Genomic DNA, 14,888 nt, shown 5'->3' with positions numbered 1-14,888 from the left:
AGTATGCCAAAATAAATACTACTTATCTTTTGGTTGTGAGATTATGGATACCTTTTTCTTTTCTCTATGTTTTAGTATTTATCAAATTGTAATTAATATGAATTACCCTTTAAAGAAAAAACTGGGCTTACTAAAATTAAAAAAATTATTAAATTATCTATCTACAAATGATAGATCACTTCCTAATATCTCTTTTGGAATAAGCTCTGCTATAGGATTACTACAAGATTTAGTAAAGCACTTTGAGAAGAAACATTCTAAGAACAGATTTCTCTTTCTGGAAACTGAAAAAAAAGTCAAATCTAAAACTCGACCGGTCCATGAAGAAGTGAAAAAAAGATGGTAATATAAACCACAAATAAAATTTTAAGGCCCCTCCAACCATTTGAATGGACCCCTCCTCTCAGCCAAGGGCATTCCAAAATTAACCTGAAAAACTTGTTCAGGCCTTAATATAAGGAGGGGTGAACATTCCTCATTATACCTTCCTCCCTTTCGGAACTCAGGAAAATCCAACCAGCATTAACATCAACACAGATCTTGAGTCTGATAAGAAACATTTACAAGCTATTCTCTCTGAAGTTTGCTACGTGGAGGCTTCATCTGCATGATAAAACCTAGGTCTCTACAACCCTTTATTGTAACCCAGACAGTCCTTTCTATTGATAATAACTCTTTCAACCAATTGCCAATTAGAAAATGTTTAAACCTACCTATGAACCAGAGCTCTGCTCCTTTGAGTTGTCCTGCCCTTCCAGATCAAACCAATGTGAATCTTAACTTGTATTTGATTGATGTCTCATGTCTCCCTAAAATGTATAAAACTAGGCTATGCCCAAATCACCTTGGGCACATGTTCTCAGGATCTCCTGAGGGCTGTGTCATAGGCCATTGGTCATTCATATTTGGCTTAGAATAAATCTCTTCAAATATTTTACAGAGTTTGACCCTTTTTGTCAACAGTAATAAAAATATCAGAATACAGAACTGGTAAAAATTCAGCGTTCTGAACATAAATATGTTTCAAGTGTTATTTATTACTAGAAGGATTATGATAATATGGCAACATTAATTGTCTTTGGGTCACGGAATTATATGAGTACCCTTTGTTCTCTTATTAACACTTTTCTGTATTTTCAGTTGTGGGTATAAATTACTTTAATAATCTGAAAAAAGAGAGACAGAGTGAGTTCAAGAGCTGGTGAACCAGTGAGACTAATAGACAGGTCAAATCAGGGTATTGACTTGGACTTGGTCTTGGGCAGCATAATTTTTGCTAGCAACGTAAGGACATTTCTTCCAAAAGAAGAGAGGCATTGACATTTTTTCCTCAGCTTTGAGCTTTGTTCTGGCCTGGATTTTGGCTCAACCATCTAGAGCTTCTTGAAAGTGGATGACAGTCATTGTCCCCACAAAGGCATAAAACAAGGTTCACCAGCAGATGCCTGTGGAATGCAGAGAGTGGGCCTGAGCAATGAATTCAGCCTACTTGTGTTTTCTTTGGCATGGATAGTGTTTTAAGAAAACTGGGAGACTTAGTATAAAAATCTAGAATTTTGGCTTCTAAAAAATGTGAAAACATTTGGTATTCATTCCAATATGGACACCAGATACCAGAAGGGGGTTGTAGCTGCCCTTGGTCCTTGTTATTTCCCCAACACTGGTATAGAGTTGTGGTTACAATTCATCATCACACCTGTACTGTTCCTTTGAATAGAAGAGAATGCCAGGTCACAAGGACCTAGTGTTTCAAGAAAAGTATTTTCTTGAGGAAGAGAGGAGAAGTTAAGAAATGTTTGATATGCAAGCAATGGTCTACTTATTCATTTAGGTCACCTGTCTGGGCTGGTAGTCCCTTGAAGTGGTGACTTTGCTGGGGACTTGGGAGAGTAGTGCTGAGAGTCTCTCCAGGCGTCACAGAGTACAAAGGAAATGGATTTCACAGCCCAGGACCAGGCTGTGTGAGACTGAGGGGAGGGTGAAATTATAAGAATAACATGCACCCTCTTTCATCCTCCCAGAAGTTCTAAGGAGGTCTTTACCCTGGTAAAAACCTGTATCAGTCAGAGAGGCTTGGTTATGTGATGGTTTCCATAACAGACCCCCAATCTCGGTGTCTTAAGGCAGTGGGTTTTATTTCTTCCTTACACTATGTGCATGTCCATTGTACGTGAGCCAGGAGCTCTGCTTCATGGCATTATCACTCCAGCACTTCTGCTGACAAAGCAGATGCCACCTGGAACATTGCCAGTAGCTGTAGTATGGGGAAAGACAGCCATGGCACACTGCTCATTGGCTTTTCAAACTTGTTCTTGGAAATAACATACATTATTTCTGCTCACATTTTGTTGGACAAAGCAAGTCACATGACCATGCCTAACTACAAAGATTATACTTCTTATAATTAAATCATGCCCAGATGTCATAGTTGGAAATGTTTGGTAGATGGCTCTAAGGACTACAATATAAACTTCTAGAATCTCTCTTAATTTATTGGTCCTACAGAAGGAATTTGAATCAGTCTACCTTGAATTGGGCTCATGTTGACTTGACTGTTTATGTTAGCTGTATTAGGGTTCTCCAGAGAACAGAGCCAACAGAAGAGAGAGAGAGAGAGAGAGAGAGAGAGAGAGAGAGAGAGAGAGAGAATATGTGTGTGTGTGTGTGTGATATATATATATATGACATAATACATCTCTTTTTTAATATATATTCTATATACATCACTAACTCAGCACACTTGACTGGTTTATATTTTCCTAAGGGAATGCATCAGTATTCTTCCCTGAAAGATTTTAATGGTTGCTCAAAGGTATTCAAACAGACATTTTAGTCTTTCAGGGGAGTTTTAGCTACTGAAAAGTCACATCTATTATTAACAAGATATACACTGCTTTTTATTTTTAAAGTACCTCCATATGATTTGTCTTTGTGGAGAAAGGGAGGTTATTTATTAAAAAATTTTATGCAGATATTTCCAGGTTTGTATTGCCCCAAAATGTGACCTGCAGCTGGGAGTTGTCTGGTCTGACTGGACATTTATTTACTTTTATCAAAGAGGGATGATAAGAAATATTTCTATATATTAATTAAATAGAAGACAGGCTGGGTGTGGTGGCTCATGCCTATAATCCCAGCACTGTGGGAAGCCTAGGTGAGCGGGTCACTTGAGGCCAGAAGTTTGAAACTAGTCTGGCCAACATGAAGAAACCCCATCTGTACTAGAAATGCAAAAGTTAGCCGGGTGTGGTGGTGCATGCCTGTAATTCTAGCTACTAGAGGGGCTGAGACACAAGAATCACTTGAACCCGGGAGGCAGAGGTTGCAGTGAGTCAAGATCATACCACTGCACTCCTGCATGACACAGTAAGACTGTCTCAAAAAAAAAAAAAAAAAAAACCATACACAACAACAACAAAACATATTACTAAAGTCCACGTGTTGGGGGAAATAAATATAAAGCTTTTCTAAAAAGCTCTATATTATTAGTTAATGTATGATTTGAAGTTTTTAAAAATTTTCATCAAGGAATGCAAAACCTTTATGCAGGTCTCTTTATGTTTTACTTAGCCTGTTAAATAGGAGAAACAAAAAATATTGTTGGATATTGTAAGGATTCTTCCTTACAAATGCCTTCTCTTCTAAAATATGGAATCCATAGTGGCATAATTATTTGCTCTCTCCAAGTCAGGATCCATGAAAGACCCCGGCTCATGGCTTAGAAAAGCAAGATCCCAGCTCATTTGGCTGGTCATCTCATAATACATAAAGGGTCATACTCTGAATTGTACTTACTGGTGGATTTCTGATGACTGGTTTTGTGTAAGTGTAAACAGTCTGGATTAAGAGCAGAAATAAAGGTGGCCTCAACAAAAGAGAGTAGAATCAACTGTCTCTTTGAGAAAATAAAATATAACGCCTGAGTGCCAACAAACTGTCTTCCAAAAGTCCTTATTCCAGGAGCTTGGCTGTTCTAAGCCTTGACTTCTACAGGGCCATCCCTTCAGTGGCCTTTATGCAGGACAGCTGGCACTTTATTTTCCCCCAGAGAAAAGCAATTCCATTCTCCCCAGGTGGCTGGAGGCTTCATTTCTTCTCGTACCGTGCCTTGTTTTCATCTAAGGATCCCTGAAGCGTTTTGCAAAGAATGAAGAAATACTTGTAGATAACAGAAAGCATGTTACCCCATTTTACAGATAGAGAAGCCAAGAAAGAAAGACTTAAAAAGCAAATGAACAAAAAGCCATTTTTCAAGTATAGCAGGTGATATTTTCAGGCAGAAGACAGAAATCGTGGCTGTAGTTCTAATGGAGTGATCAGATTAAATTGCTATTCATAGGCACATTTTCTTGGCGTCTTCAAAATTAGACCTGCAATTAAAACATAATTATACTTTGCTCTTTAGTGGTACCTTTCACCCAGGGAACAGAAAGTGCTTTACAAACATTAATTAAGCAGCACAACACCCTATGAGGAATGTAGGAATTATCCTGCTCTTAGATATGGTTTCACTGAAACTGAAGAATTTAGTAATTTCTCTATGATCGCTATGGGAAGTGTTATTCAGTATTCCATAGGGCTGAAGTCTTTCTGTGGTCTTATCCTTCACTGAGAGTCTTTTAAATGCCACAACAACTTTTATGAAAAGTATTTTTAACAACTTCTTGTTATCAGCATTTTGCGTTTTTAAATTTTTTTATCTGTGCTTTTGTGAATCCTTTTAATTATATACCTATTATAAATTTTAAGTCAGAGATTAAATATAGGGAACTTTTGGTATTTTTATTCATTAGAGTGCTCTAAATAAGATCTCAATGTTATCTTTTATTAAATTTTTATTGAACTATATTAAAGTAATACAGAAAAGTGCACACATCATAAATATAAGGCCTGATACATATTCACAAAGTGAACACACCTATGTACCAGCCAGCACAGAGCATTACAAGCACCCAGAACCCTTTCATCATGTGTCCCCACTTCCAGTCACTGCCCTCTCATAGGTAATCACTAGCCTGCATTCTAGCAGCATAGATTAGTTTTGCCTGTTTTTTTACTTTAGGTACATGGAATTACACTATAGATGGTGGTTTTTATCTCTCTTCTTTCACTGAGCATTACGTTTGTGAGATTCATCCATTTTGTTGTCTGCAGTCATACTAAGTTCATTCTCATTGCCATAGAGTAGTCAATTGCTTAAATATTCCACAACTTCTTTCTTCTACTGTTGATGAACAACTGGGTTGTTTCCAATTTGGGGTAATTTAAGTATCATTTTTAATGGTATGTTGCTGCACACACTCTTCATCAATTAGGTTGAAATAAATCAAGGGTATTCTTTTCACATGCATTATCATTAAAACCAGTGTCTCAATTGTTCATTGAGAAAAATGAATGATGTGTAATAAGGGGTTACTAGATGTCAACTATGCTTCTAATAAAGAGGATTGAGGTCTTAAGAAGCTGTTTCCCAATTGTAGGTTTGGGAAGAATCCTAACCTTTTCCTCAAAACCTGAAAATATCATCTGACTTTATTGGTTGGTTGAATTCACAAGAGGCAGCTCTCAGAAGTGGGAAGAGCACAGGTGCCAGGTAGCCCTGGGTATGAATTCCAGCTCCAACACCTGCTAACCACCTGACCTTGGCCAACTCAGCCTTACCGAACTCCACTTTTCACAACCATCAGATGGTTTCTAGGGTTGTTGAAAGACATGAAATTAAATACATAGCACTAAATAGGAACTCAGTACATAGCATATATTATTAGAAATTTTCTGACCTAGTTTAACTCTAAATCCTACTGGATTATAGTTTGGATTATTAAGAATATTTATTTGAAAAATTCAATGGATATTTGTACAGTAAGTGCAGAAATATTTATATTCAAAGAGACCCCCAATAGTAAACGGACCTCCAATATTGTTTCCATTTAAGATATATTAATGATGAATATACAGTGGTCAATTAATTCAATCTTGGCATCTCTGAAAGAGTTTATCATAGATGGAATAAAAAAGCAGATCAAATATCATTACAGACATGCTCCTTAAACTACTTGACTTAATGTATGGTTTAGCTTAGAAAATTGTTGGTTTTTAAAGCTCAGAATTCTGTGGAAGTCAAAGCTTGGGCAGGAAATTGCTGTGAGATCTTGCATTTATTGGATGCTACATCAAGAGCTTCATCTTAAATGGTACTTTAGAGATGATAATGATTGGCGTGAACTGAATAAGAGGGGTGGATATTCTTTTGCTTGATTCTCATAGGGCTACTTACCAATTAACTACATTTCTCATATTCCTGAATTGACATTAGAAAGTCATTTGTCTAAATCCATTATCCCTTTGTCACCACCTTTTCCTATTCTGTCTTCACCTATCTCAGGAAATGGTACACAGTTGCTCAGGCTAGTGAGCAACACTCAAGCCTGAGTATTCTTGACTCTTTATTTACCTCACACCCAATCTATCCAAAAATTCCTGCCAATTCTATCTCCTAAATATTGTGTGAATCCACCTGCTTTTCTCCATCCCATTGCCACTATCATACTTGGGTCCACCAATATCATCCACCTGGATCACTTCAGGAGCCTTTCACCTGATCTCCTAGCATCTGTTTCTGCCCTTTTACCATTCTACCAGTGTGTTGCAGCTAGAAGTAATCTTCTAAAACAACAAATCAGATCTATTTTGTTTCTGCTTAAAACGCTTTAATGGTTTCACATTGAATTTGAAGTAAAGTCTGTAATCCTTAACTGAGCCTTAAAATTGACTCTTTTCTCTTTTGCTTCTCTGTCTTGATGGTTTCATGCTTTAGCCACACAGACCTCCTTTCTGGTCTTTGAATGTGTATGTCTTTTTTCACATGCTTTTCTCTTTACCTTCTCTTCCCTAGCAAATTCCTTCTAATTCTTCAAGTCTCAGGTTTAACGTATTTCTTCAGGAAAACATGATCTCATGAGTTCATGCGTTGAATAGTTGGGTTTCTCCACTGTATCCTCTCATAGCACCGTCTACTTGTATTTATAATATTGTTCATACTTCACATTTTATATTTAATGATTACTTTCCCTAGTAGTCTGTAAGCTTTATGGGGGCAGTGGTTTTGTCTATTTTGTTTACGTATATATGTCTATTACTAAGTGATCAATAAATATTATTGACTGAATCATGTATTTTTATAGGATAGGATTAAGTTGTTAACATACCTCCAAAAGAAACAGTGGACAAGTTTTATCTCTTGAGAAATGGTAAAATGGTATTTTAAAATAATGAAGTCATTGAAGGAAATTATATGTTGTTTGTGAAACTAAGGATGGCAAGCCCCTCAAAAGAGACTATAAAAGTTTCATGCTGATACTTATTTATACCATTTTTCTTGATTTATTTTGTTATCAATAAATAGAGGTTAACTTCACAATATAATTTAAGCAAAAGCAACAATAAAATACAGTGTATATGGTCTTTGATAACTCAGTAATGACATGCAGCAGAAAAATATACCCAAAGGAACTCCTTTTCCAGACTACCTATTCTAACCTCGTAATGACTTGTCTTCTTTATATATTGAGCATCTGCAAGATGAGAGATGATGCCTGTTTCTCCCCTCTGCTGCATCAGCTGTGTGCAATATTGGCTCCTTATAGTAGTGCACAGGAATCACTTCATTTAGAATCTCCTGGGGTTTTTAGTACAAGTGCAGATTCCTGCTCCCATCAAACATTTAGTGAATTAAAATCTCTCTCAGGGATGAGGACTAGTGAACCACGTTTTTAAGAAGAACCAACATTTTAAAGTTGTCAGCTTAGTGCCTAATCATTACAGGTATAGGAACTGACAACAGGCAAAATGATGTTAACTTTGGGGAATACAGAATTACAATTTTTTCATGCCTTCGTCAGTAAGGTCACAGTGTCAGCCATAACCTTGAAATAAGCCTGAATCTCTAGCATGGTAGGAGTCATAGAAATAATGCTAAAAGGACCTCAAAAGATCATTTGGTTAAGCTTTGAGCTTCAGACATATTTATACCCAAACCACACATGACTGTTGATGGTCTGTTTCCTTGCTGGAGATGTTTAAGGACAGAGAACCCATTAATATATCTGGGTTTTATCACTGAGACAGTCAGATAATCCCTAGGTGATCCTCTTTCAAGTCAACTAAAACCTTTGGGATTTATGTAGGATTTCTTTCTTTTGCTTGGTACTTAGTAAACACGGAGAACAACTAACACAATCATGATCTAAAAATACTTATATAGAGACATCCTTTCCTCCCTCAGGACTGATGCCGAACGGTACTTCCAAACTCAGACTTATTGAATTAGAAGAAACCTTAGACGCTACTTAAGTTGAACTTTCTCATTTTACAGACAACTAAACAAATGCACAGATTAGCATCGTTCAGTTATAAATCTGATAGATTTGTAGGCATATTTCAACACCCCAAATTAATTTTTATCCTGGGTTATATTTTTTCCACTGTGCAGTTGGAAAGCATCTGGTTCAAATTCTTCTCTATCACTTACTGCCAGTATGAGTTCAGCACATGATTGGACACACCTGAGCTTCATTTTATCATATAGTGGAAGAAGACAAAATCTATTGGGTACAATTGTATTGAGAATAGAATGAGATGTAGCACAGTTCCCAGAATATAATAGGTGCTCAGTTGAAAAATGCATGTGTTTGTTATCGGTACAATTTTTTGGAAGGCAGTTTGGCAACAAATATCAAAATGTAAGATATGCATTCTCTTTGACTTGGCAATTTCACTTATTGTAAACCAGGTTCCACATGCAAGTTCAGAAACCTCTTATAGAATAGCTCACTATTAGTTACATGTGGGACAGAACTTATTTACTCAAGGAAGAATGCAGAGTAAAGTCTTGATATAACCCAAATACTGTAGAACAGTGATACTGTCCTTTGACAACCTTCTAGAAGAATTTAACTGCATTGAATTTGCTCATAAGAAAAGTAGTAATGATAAATAATGAGAGGTAGGTAATAGTTTATTTAATGCATATGATGTGCCAGCTCTAAGCTTATTTACTTAATCTCTGCAATAAATGTTCAATGCAAGTATAATATTAAACATATTTTAGAGAGATAAAGCAACTTGTCCATCTTGTGGGGAACAGTTGAGTGGCAGGGATTGTCATAATTAGTGATTGAACAGATGTTGGTTTGATTCTGCAGCCAAGTGTTCAAATCTGTAACTCAATTCTGTGGAGATTTAAAATAAATAAGTTTGTGCCAAGGCCAGATCCCAGACTTTCTGAGCTAAAAAGGTGAAAGACAACAAAGGTTGAGAACAACTGTCATAACCATTAGCTTCCTGTCACTCTGTACCCTTATTGTGGTCTACTTATTAAAAAGATACAGTCAGCCCTCCACATTCATATGTTCTTTACCCATCAAGTCAACCAATGGCAGATTGAAAATATTCGAAAAAAAATTCCACAAAGTTCCAAAGAGCAAAGCTTGAATTTGCCACGTGCCATCTACTGTATTGAATCCACAAAAATGAAGTGATTTATAGACATTGTATAAGGCATTATCAGTAATCTAGAGATGATTTAAATTTAGTGTGTGGAAGGGCCAGACACGGTGGCTCACTTCTGTAATCCTAGCACTTTGGGAGGCTGAGGTGGGAGGATGATATGAGGCCCAAAGTTTGAGACCAGCCTGGCCAACATGGCAAAACCCTATCTCTAGTAAAAATACAAAAATTAGCTGGGTGTGGTGGTGCACATCTGTAATCCCAGCTGCTCAGGGGGCTGAGGTATGAGAATCGCTTGAACCTGAGAGGAAGAGGTTGCAGTAAGCCGAGATTGTACCACTGCACTCCAGCCTGGGTGACAGAGCAAAGCTCTGCTTCAATAAATAAATAAATAAATAAAGTATATGGAAAGATGTGCATAGGTTATATGCAAACGCTATGCCATTTTATATAATGGACTTGAGCATCCATGGGTTTTGGTATCTGAGAGGGGTCTTGGAACCAGTCTTCCACGAATAGCAAGACAGTAGTGTACACTACTGTACATATGATGACCATCAATTATTCTTGCTCTATTTTCACCCATCGAACTCTTCATATAGCATCTTCAAATTGCCTCAGAGTGAGGTCCCCATGTGAAAGACCTTGATGAAGAAACCTAATTAACTACATATGCACTTGAATATTTGTTTTACTTACTAATGATTGGGTGTAGGTTTTCTTCTTTCCCCTCTTCAAGAAAGCTGGGGTTTTGAGGCAGCCACAGACTGCAATATAAATATGAGGAAGAAGGGAGGGAAAATCTTGGAAAACTCCGAGGCCTGACATTTCCCAGACATGCCATAATTTGCTTTTGACCTTGCTCCAAAAGGCGTGGTTTCCATAACAGAATATGTGTAATGTAATGTGACCCTACTGGAGCAGTTCTGCATTAGGCTTCAGCCTTTCCTTTCTTACAGCCTGGGACTGCATTTGTTGGTTCTACCTTGCTAACTGCTAAGACAGGAACCGGTGCCTGGGCCCTGCAGCGTCTGCATACTACCCATCTTCATGGCAGCTCCAAGTTTCAATGCCGCTTCCTTCTCTACCAGTATCATATATTGGGCGGAAATAATGTGTGCCCCAGGTTATATGTGTAGTTTACAAATGTTCATGAATTATATCCTCCTTATAACCATTTCTGCCTGGTAAAGAATCAGGGACCTAGAATAGTTTTTCTTTACATTTGGTAGCAGAAAACATTGAGCAAGATTTGGGAGGTGAAAGAATGTCCCAAAGCAGCATGGGGATGCTCACAGAGCTAGACAGAACTCACTCTCAGCAGTTCCAATCTATCAGACATGATTACCTCCCCATTTGCCTTGTAGGCCGTCTCACTCCACATGAATCTTCTGACCCGAGCTTCCCTCCTGAAACAGACAACAAGGTTGGAAGAGGGGTCAGCTGTCTGGGTGATTTGGCAGTGCCTTCCATTAGGACTGCTTCTTTCTCCATAATGATGAAATTTAATCTCACAGTTTAAATGCTTGTTCCAAAATATTTCGAAATGTGAAATACATACGAGCCAAATGACAAAAATGTTTTTTTAAAAAACAAAAACATGAGCTTCTTGTCACCCACCACACTAGCTGTTTCGATGTCTGTTCAGTCAGTACATTATTCTTTCTGATCTTCATTTCTGATGATATCCAGATGGTCTAAAAGTCAATCTTTTCCGTGTGAGAGAAATTCTCTGTGAAGTTAAAAGTGACTAGCCGTCATATTCAGATGGTGTGGATAGGAATTAAGTGGAATGATATAAGGGTTGTCTGTATTCAATTAATAGTAATTGATATTTAAATAATTACAGTGACTATATATTCACCTTGGAGTTAGGCTTTATCATTAATGTTCTTAACTCTTAAATGGAAACTGTATCTTTCTCCTTAAATTATAGGATACTTGTAAAAGCCAAAATTGCTAATGTTAACATTTCTTTCTATTTTTCCTAACTCTTCTAGAATTAAAATATTGTTTTGGTGGGTTTGAAGACATTCTGTAGGAAGCTTACCCCAGGTGGATTCTGAGGGCTTGAAGTGGGTCACGTTGTCAACTATGGTGTTTAAGGTTTATTCTCTTTCCTTTTAAATGTAATCTTAAAATGGCTAATTAATAATAACTTATAATGATAATATAATTTTTGTTTGTCATCATCACTTATCACACTTTTAAAAGAAAATAATGATTTTCATTTTTAAAATGAAAATATCAGTGTCAGCCTCTTTCAGTTCAGTGTCTATCCAGTGCTAAGCACTATGATAGACACTTTCATGTATTATTTCATTTAGTTCTTTTTAGAACCTATAAGATGGAACATAATTATCCATATTTTATAGATGCAGAAATAGAGGCTGAGAGAGTTTCAATAATTTCCCTAAAGCTACACAAATTGTGAGGATGAAAACCCAGGAGAGGTGGACTCCAAATCCCGGCTCTTTCCACTTTGCTGCATAGTTTACCAGATGAAAAACCTCCATAGACTATGTTCATATGGAGCGAATGAAAGGTAAGAAGCTTTCTTACACCAGTTGCTTGTTTACTGCTAGAATCCAAATGGAAATAGGTGATGCTTCACTTTCCCTTCCCATACACAGATATGTTCACACCGTGTTCTAGAGTGGGGATCCTCAGCCCCAGGACATCGACCAGTCCTTGGCCTGTTAGGAACCATGTCACACAGTAGGAGATGAGCAGCAGGTGAGCCAGCATTCCAACCTGAGCTCCATCTTCTGTCAGATCAGTGGCAGCATTAGATTCTCACAGGAGTGTGAACCCTATTGGGAACTGCACATGTGAGGGATCTAGGTTGTGCGCTCCTTATGAGAATCTAATGCCTGTTGATCTGTCACTGTCTTCCATCACCTCTGGATGGGACCATCTAGTTTCAGGAAAACAACCTTAGGACTCCTACTGATTTTACATTATGATGAGTTGTATAATTATTTCATTATATATTACAATATAATAATAGTAGAAATAAAGTGCACAATAATTGTAGTGCATTTGAATCATCCTGAAACCAACTCCCCACCCCCACCCCCAGGGAAAAATTGTCTTCCATGAAACCGGTCCTGGTACTAAAAAAGGTTGGAGACCACTGTTCCAGAGAACAAGTGTTAAATAAAATTATAGGATGCCATTTTTTTTTTGGACTGAGCTCCTGTGCCATACCCCAACAGACCAAACTAAAATGGAGTCACTCATGCTAAGTGCCATATGACTAAACTGAAATTTCAAGGAAGCAGGAAAATCCTTCAACAGACTAGTTTGTTTTTGTAAAAACAGGAGCTTCACAGCAAACAACTGGAAAGGGCCCAGTTAACCTGAGCCAGCAGAGTATGCCAGCTTTAACCCTTACAAGAAACTAACCTGCTATTAACCAATCCGCTTTTAGTATTATTCTATTTCCTTGTCCCTGCTTAAGCTGCCTTATAAAAACCAACTGTTCTGCCATGCTCAATGGAGCACTGACTTTTTTATGGATGAAGTGTTGCCCAATTCATGAATCATTAATAAAAACCAATTAGATCTTTAATCTCAGTTTGTTGAAATTTTGTCCTGATATAGGTTAGTAGTTGTTGATTTTCTTAGCGGCTAGGGTGTGGGAGAGAACCTTACATAATTGTCTATTGTATGGCAGATACTTAGAAATGGAATTTCAGAAATGCATTTAGTTATAAAAATTGTAATATGAGGATTTGAAAAATAGGGGGAAGAAAACTGCAAAATGGATGCTGTCATATAAGAACTGACTATGAATGTCTCTAAAGACCTAAAAACTCGCACTTCGCCTTTTCTGTCTTCCCCACTCCTTCTCTCCCCTTTTCTCCCTCTCTCCCATGCTTCTGTTTTTATTCTCACTCCAACTCTATAGCTTTCTCATTATAAATAATTTTCTTTTCTAACTCACCAGAAAGATTTAACACACTCCACCGGTATAAGAACTCATGACTGCAGTAAAAGGAGGTGGCCTTGGGCAGCAACACAGAGTTTGCAGTTACTCCTAGATCCTTCCTGCGGTCCCCGCAGTGTGGTCTATGAACCAGCAGCATTTGTCATTACCTGGAAGCCAGTTAGAAATGCAGAATCTCAGACCCCATCTTAGACCTAAAACATCAGAATTTGCCTCTTCACAAGACCCTCAAGGAATGTATATGCATATTAAGTTTGAGAAGCACCACCCTAGCTAAGTCTAATTGGTCTTTCCCTCCAGAGAAGAATCACTACTTTAAAGGGAGAAGGGATTTGTCCGATGACATTGGTTTCAGGGTCCTTCTATAGTTAGCTATGGTTAGGCCTGGGGCTGGTCTGTGGATGGGGAGACATGTGTTACTGCATGTTATAGAACAGGACTGACAGTGCACAGGTAAAGTGTCTGATGGGGATTCTGGTTACCATTTCACTACCACCACTGATAGGGTTGCCATAAAGCAGGTCCTTTGGGGCCTGGGCTTTTGTAGCAGTCATGTCCTCAATTCTCCATCAATAGATACACACACATACACATGCATCACATATGCATGCTCCTGCCCATGTCAAAAATAGTCATGTGTGCTCCTAAGGGAAAAGGAAGAGAGAAATCAAAATCCATTATGTATCTGCCACATGCCAAGCATTGCAGTAGGTGCTTTCACTAAAAAACTAGAGAGAAAATATCAGGTTATTGTGAGCATGCACTCAATTACTAGCCAGACTTCATTAAGCAGAACCTCTGCATATTTAATAGATGTTTAACTGGTATTTTTAATGATAACCTCATTAAATGATTAAATTAAATGATGAGATCCTAAAAATCTAAGTCATAAAAAAGTAATTATATTAATTAGAACATTCATGTTTATAATATCATCCTAAAAGTCAGTTTCCAAGCAACTTCAAATGCAAAAAAATATATTCTAGCCTAAACATTATACATTTAACCCCAGCGTTAGTGGCTTGAAAGGGACCCTCTTTCCCAAGAGTGGTTTTCTGGAGTTGGAGACTGTGCTCTGAGTACTGTAATTTAAACAGTTGTTCCCTTACCAATCTCTAGGAAGCCTATCTTTTACAGTATTTCTTTCTTACATAACAAGTAAAAGTTTCCCAGAACTTACCCTCTGCAAGGACCGGTATTCCTAGCATGGGATTGAGTAATTCTCATATTCTAATCCTTTAATGCTCTGACTGGCTGGGTGATTTGGGGATGTCACTGAATCCCTTTGGGTCTCAATTTTGCCCTCTGTGAAATGTTAAAGTGGTGGGTTTGACTGGGCTCTAAGTTCCTTTTCATCTCATACATATATTCTGGAATATATGAACAGGATATTTTAAAATAGAATACGTCAAAGATTTAAATGGATTTG

General features: G+C 37.6%; 1 protein-coding gene across 3 annotated transcripts in view; it reads left to right on the top strand.

Annotated features, from left to right (window-relative positions):
• Nucleotides 1-14,888, top strand: part of RASGEF1B (RasGEF domain family member 1B) — a 619,996-nt gene that overhangs the window by 356,046 nt on the left and 249,062 nt on the right. The window contains exon 3 of one of the 3 annotated variants that reach the window (XM_055384941.2): nt 11,883-12,052. The exons of the other annotated variants lie outside the window; for them this stretch is intronic. The gene's annotated coding sequence lies outside the window, so the exon portion shown is untranslated. The remainder of the gene's footprint in view (nt 1-11,882; nt 12,053-14,888) is intronic. 3 annotated transcript variants of the gene reach the window in all.

This window comes from Gorilla gorilla, chromosome 3 (genome assembly GCF_029281585.2).
Source record: "Gorilla gorilla gorilla isolate KB3781 chromosome 3, NHGRI_mGorGor1-v2.1_pri, whole genome shotgun sequence".
Taxonomy (NCBI): domain Eukaryota; kingdom Metazoa; phylum Chordata; class Mammalia; order Primates; family Hominidae; genus Gorilla; species Gorilla gorilla.
The sequence above is the reverse complement of the archived record's forward strand: the minus strand, read 5'-3'. Positions and strand labels throughout refer to the sequence as shown.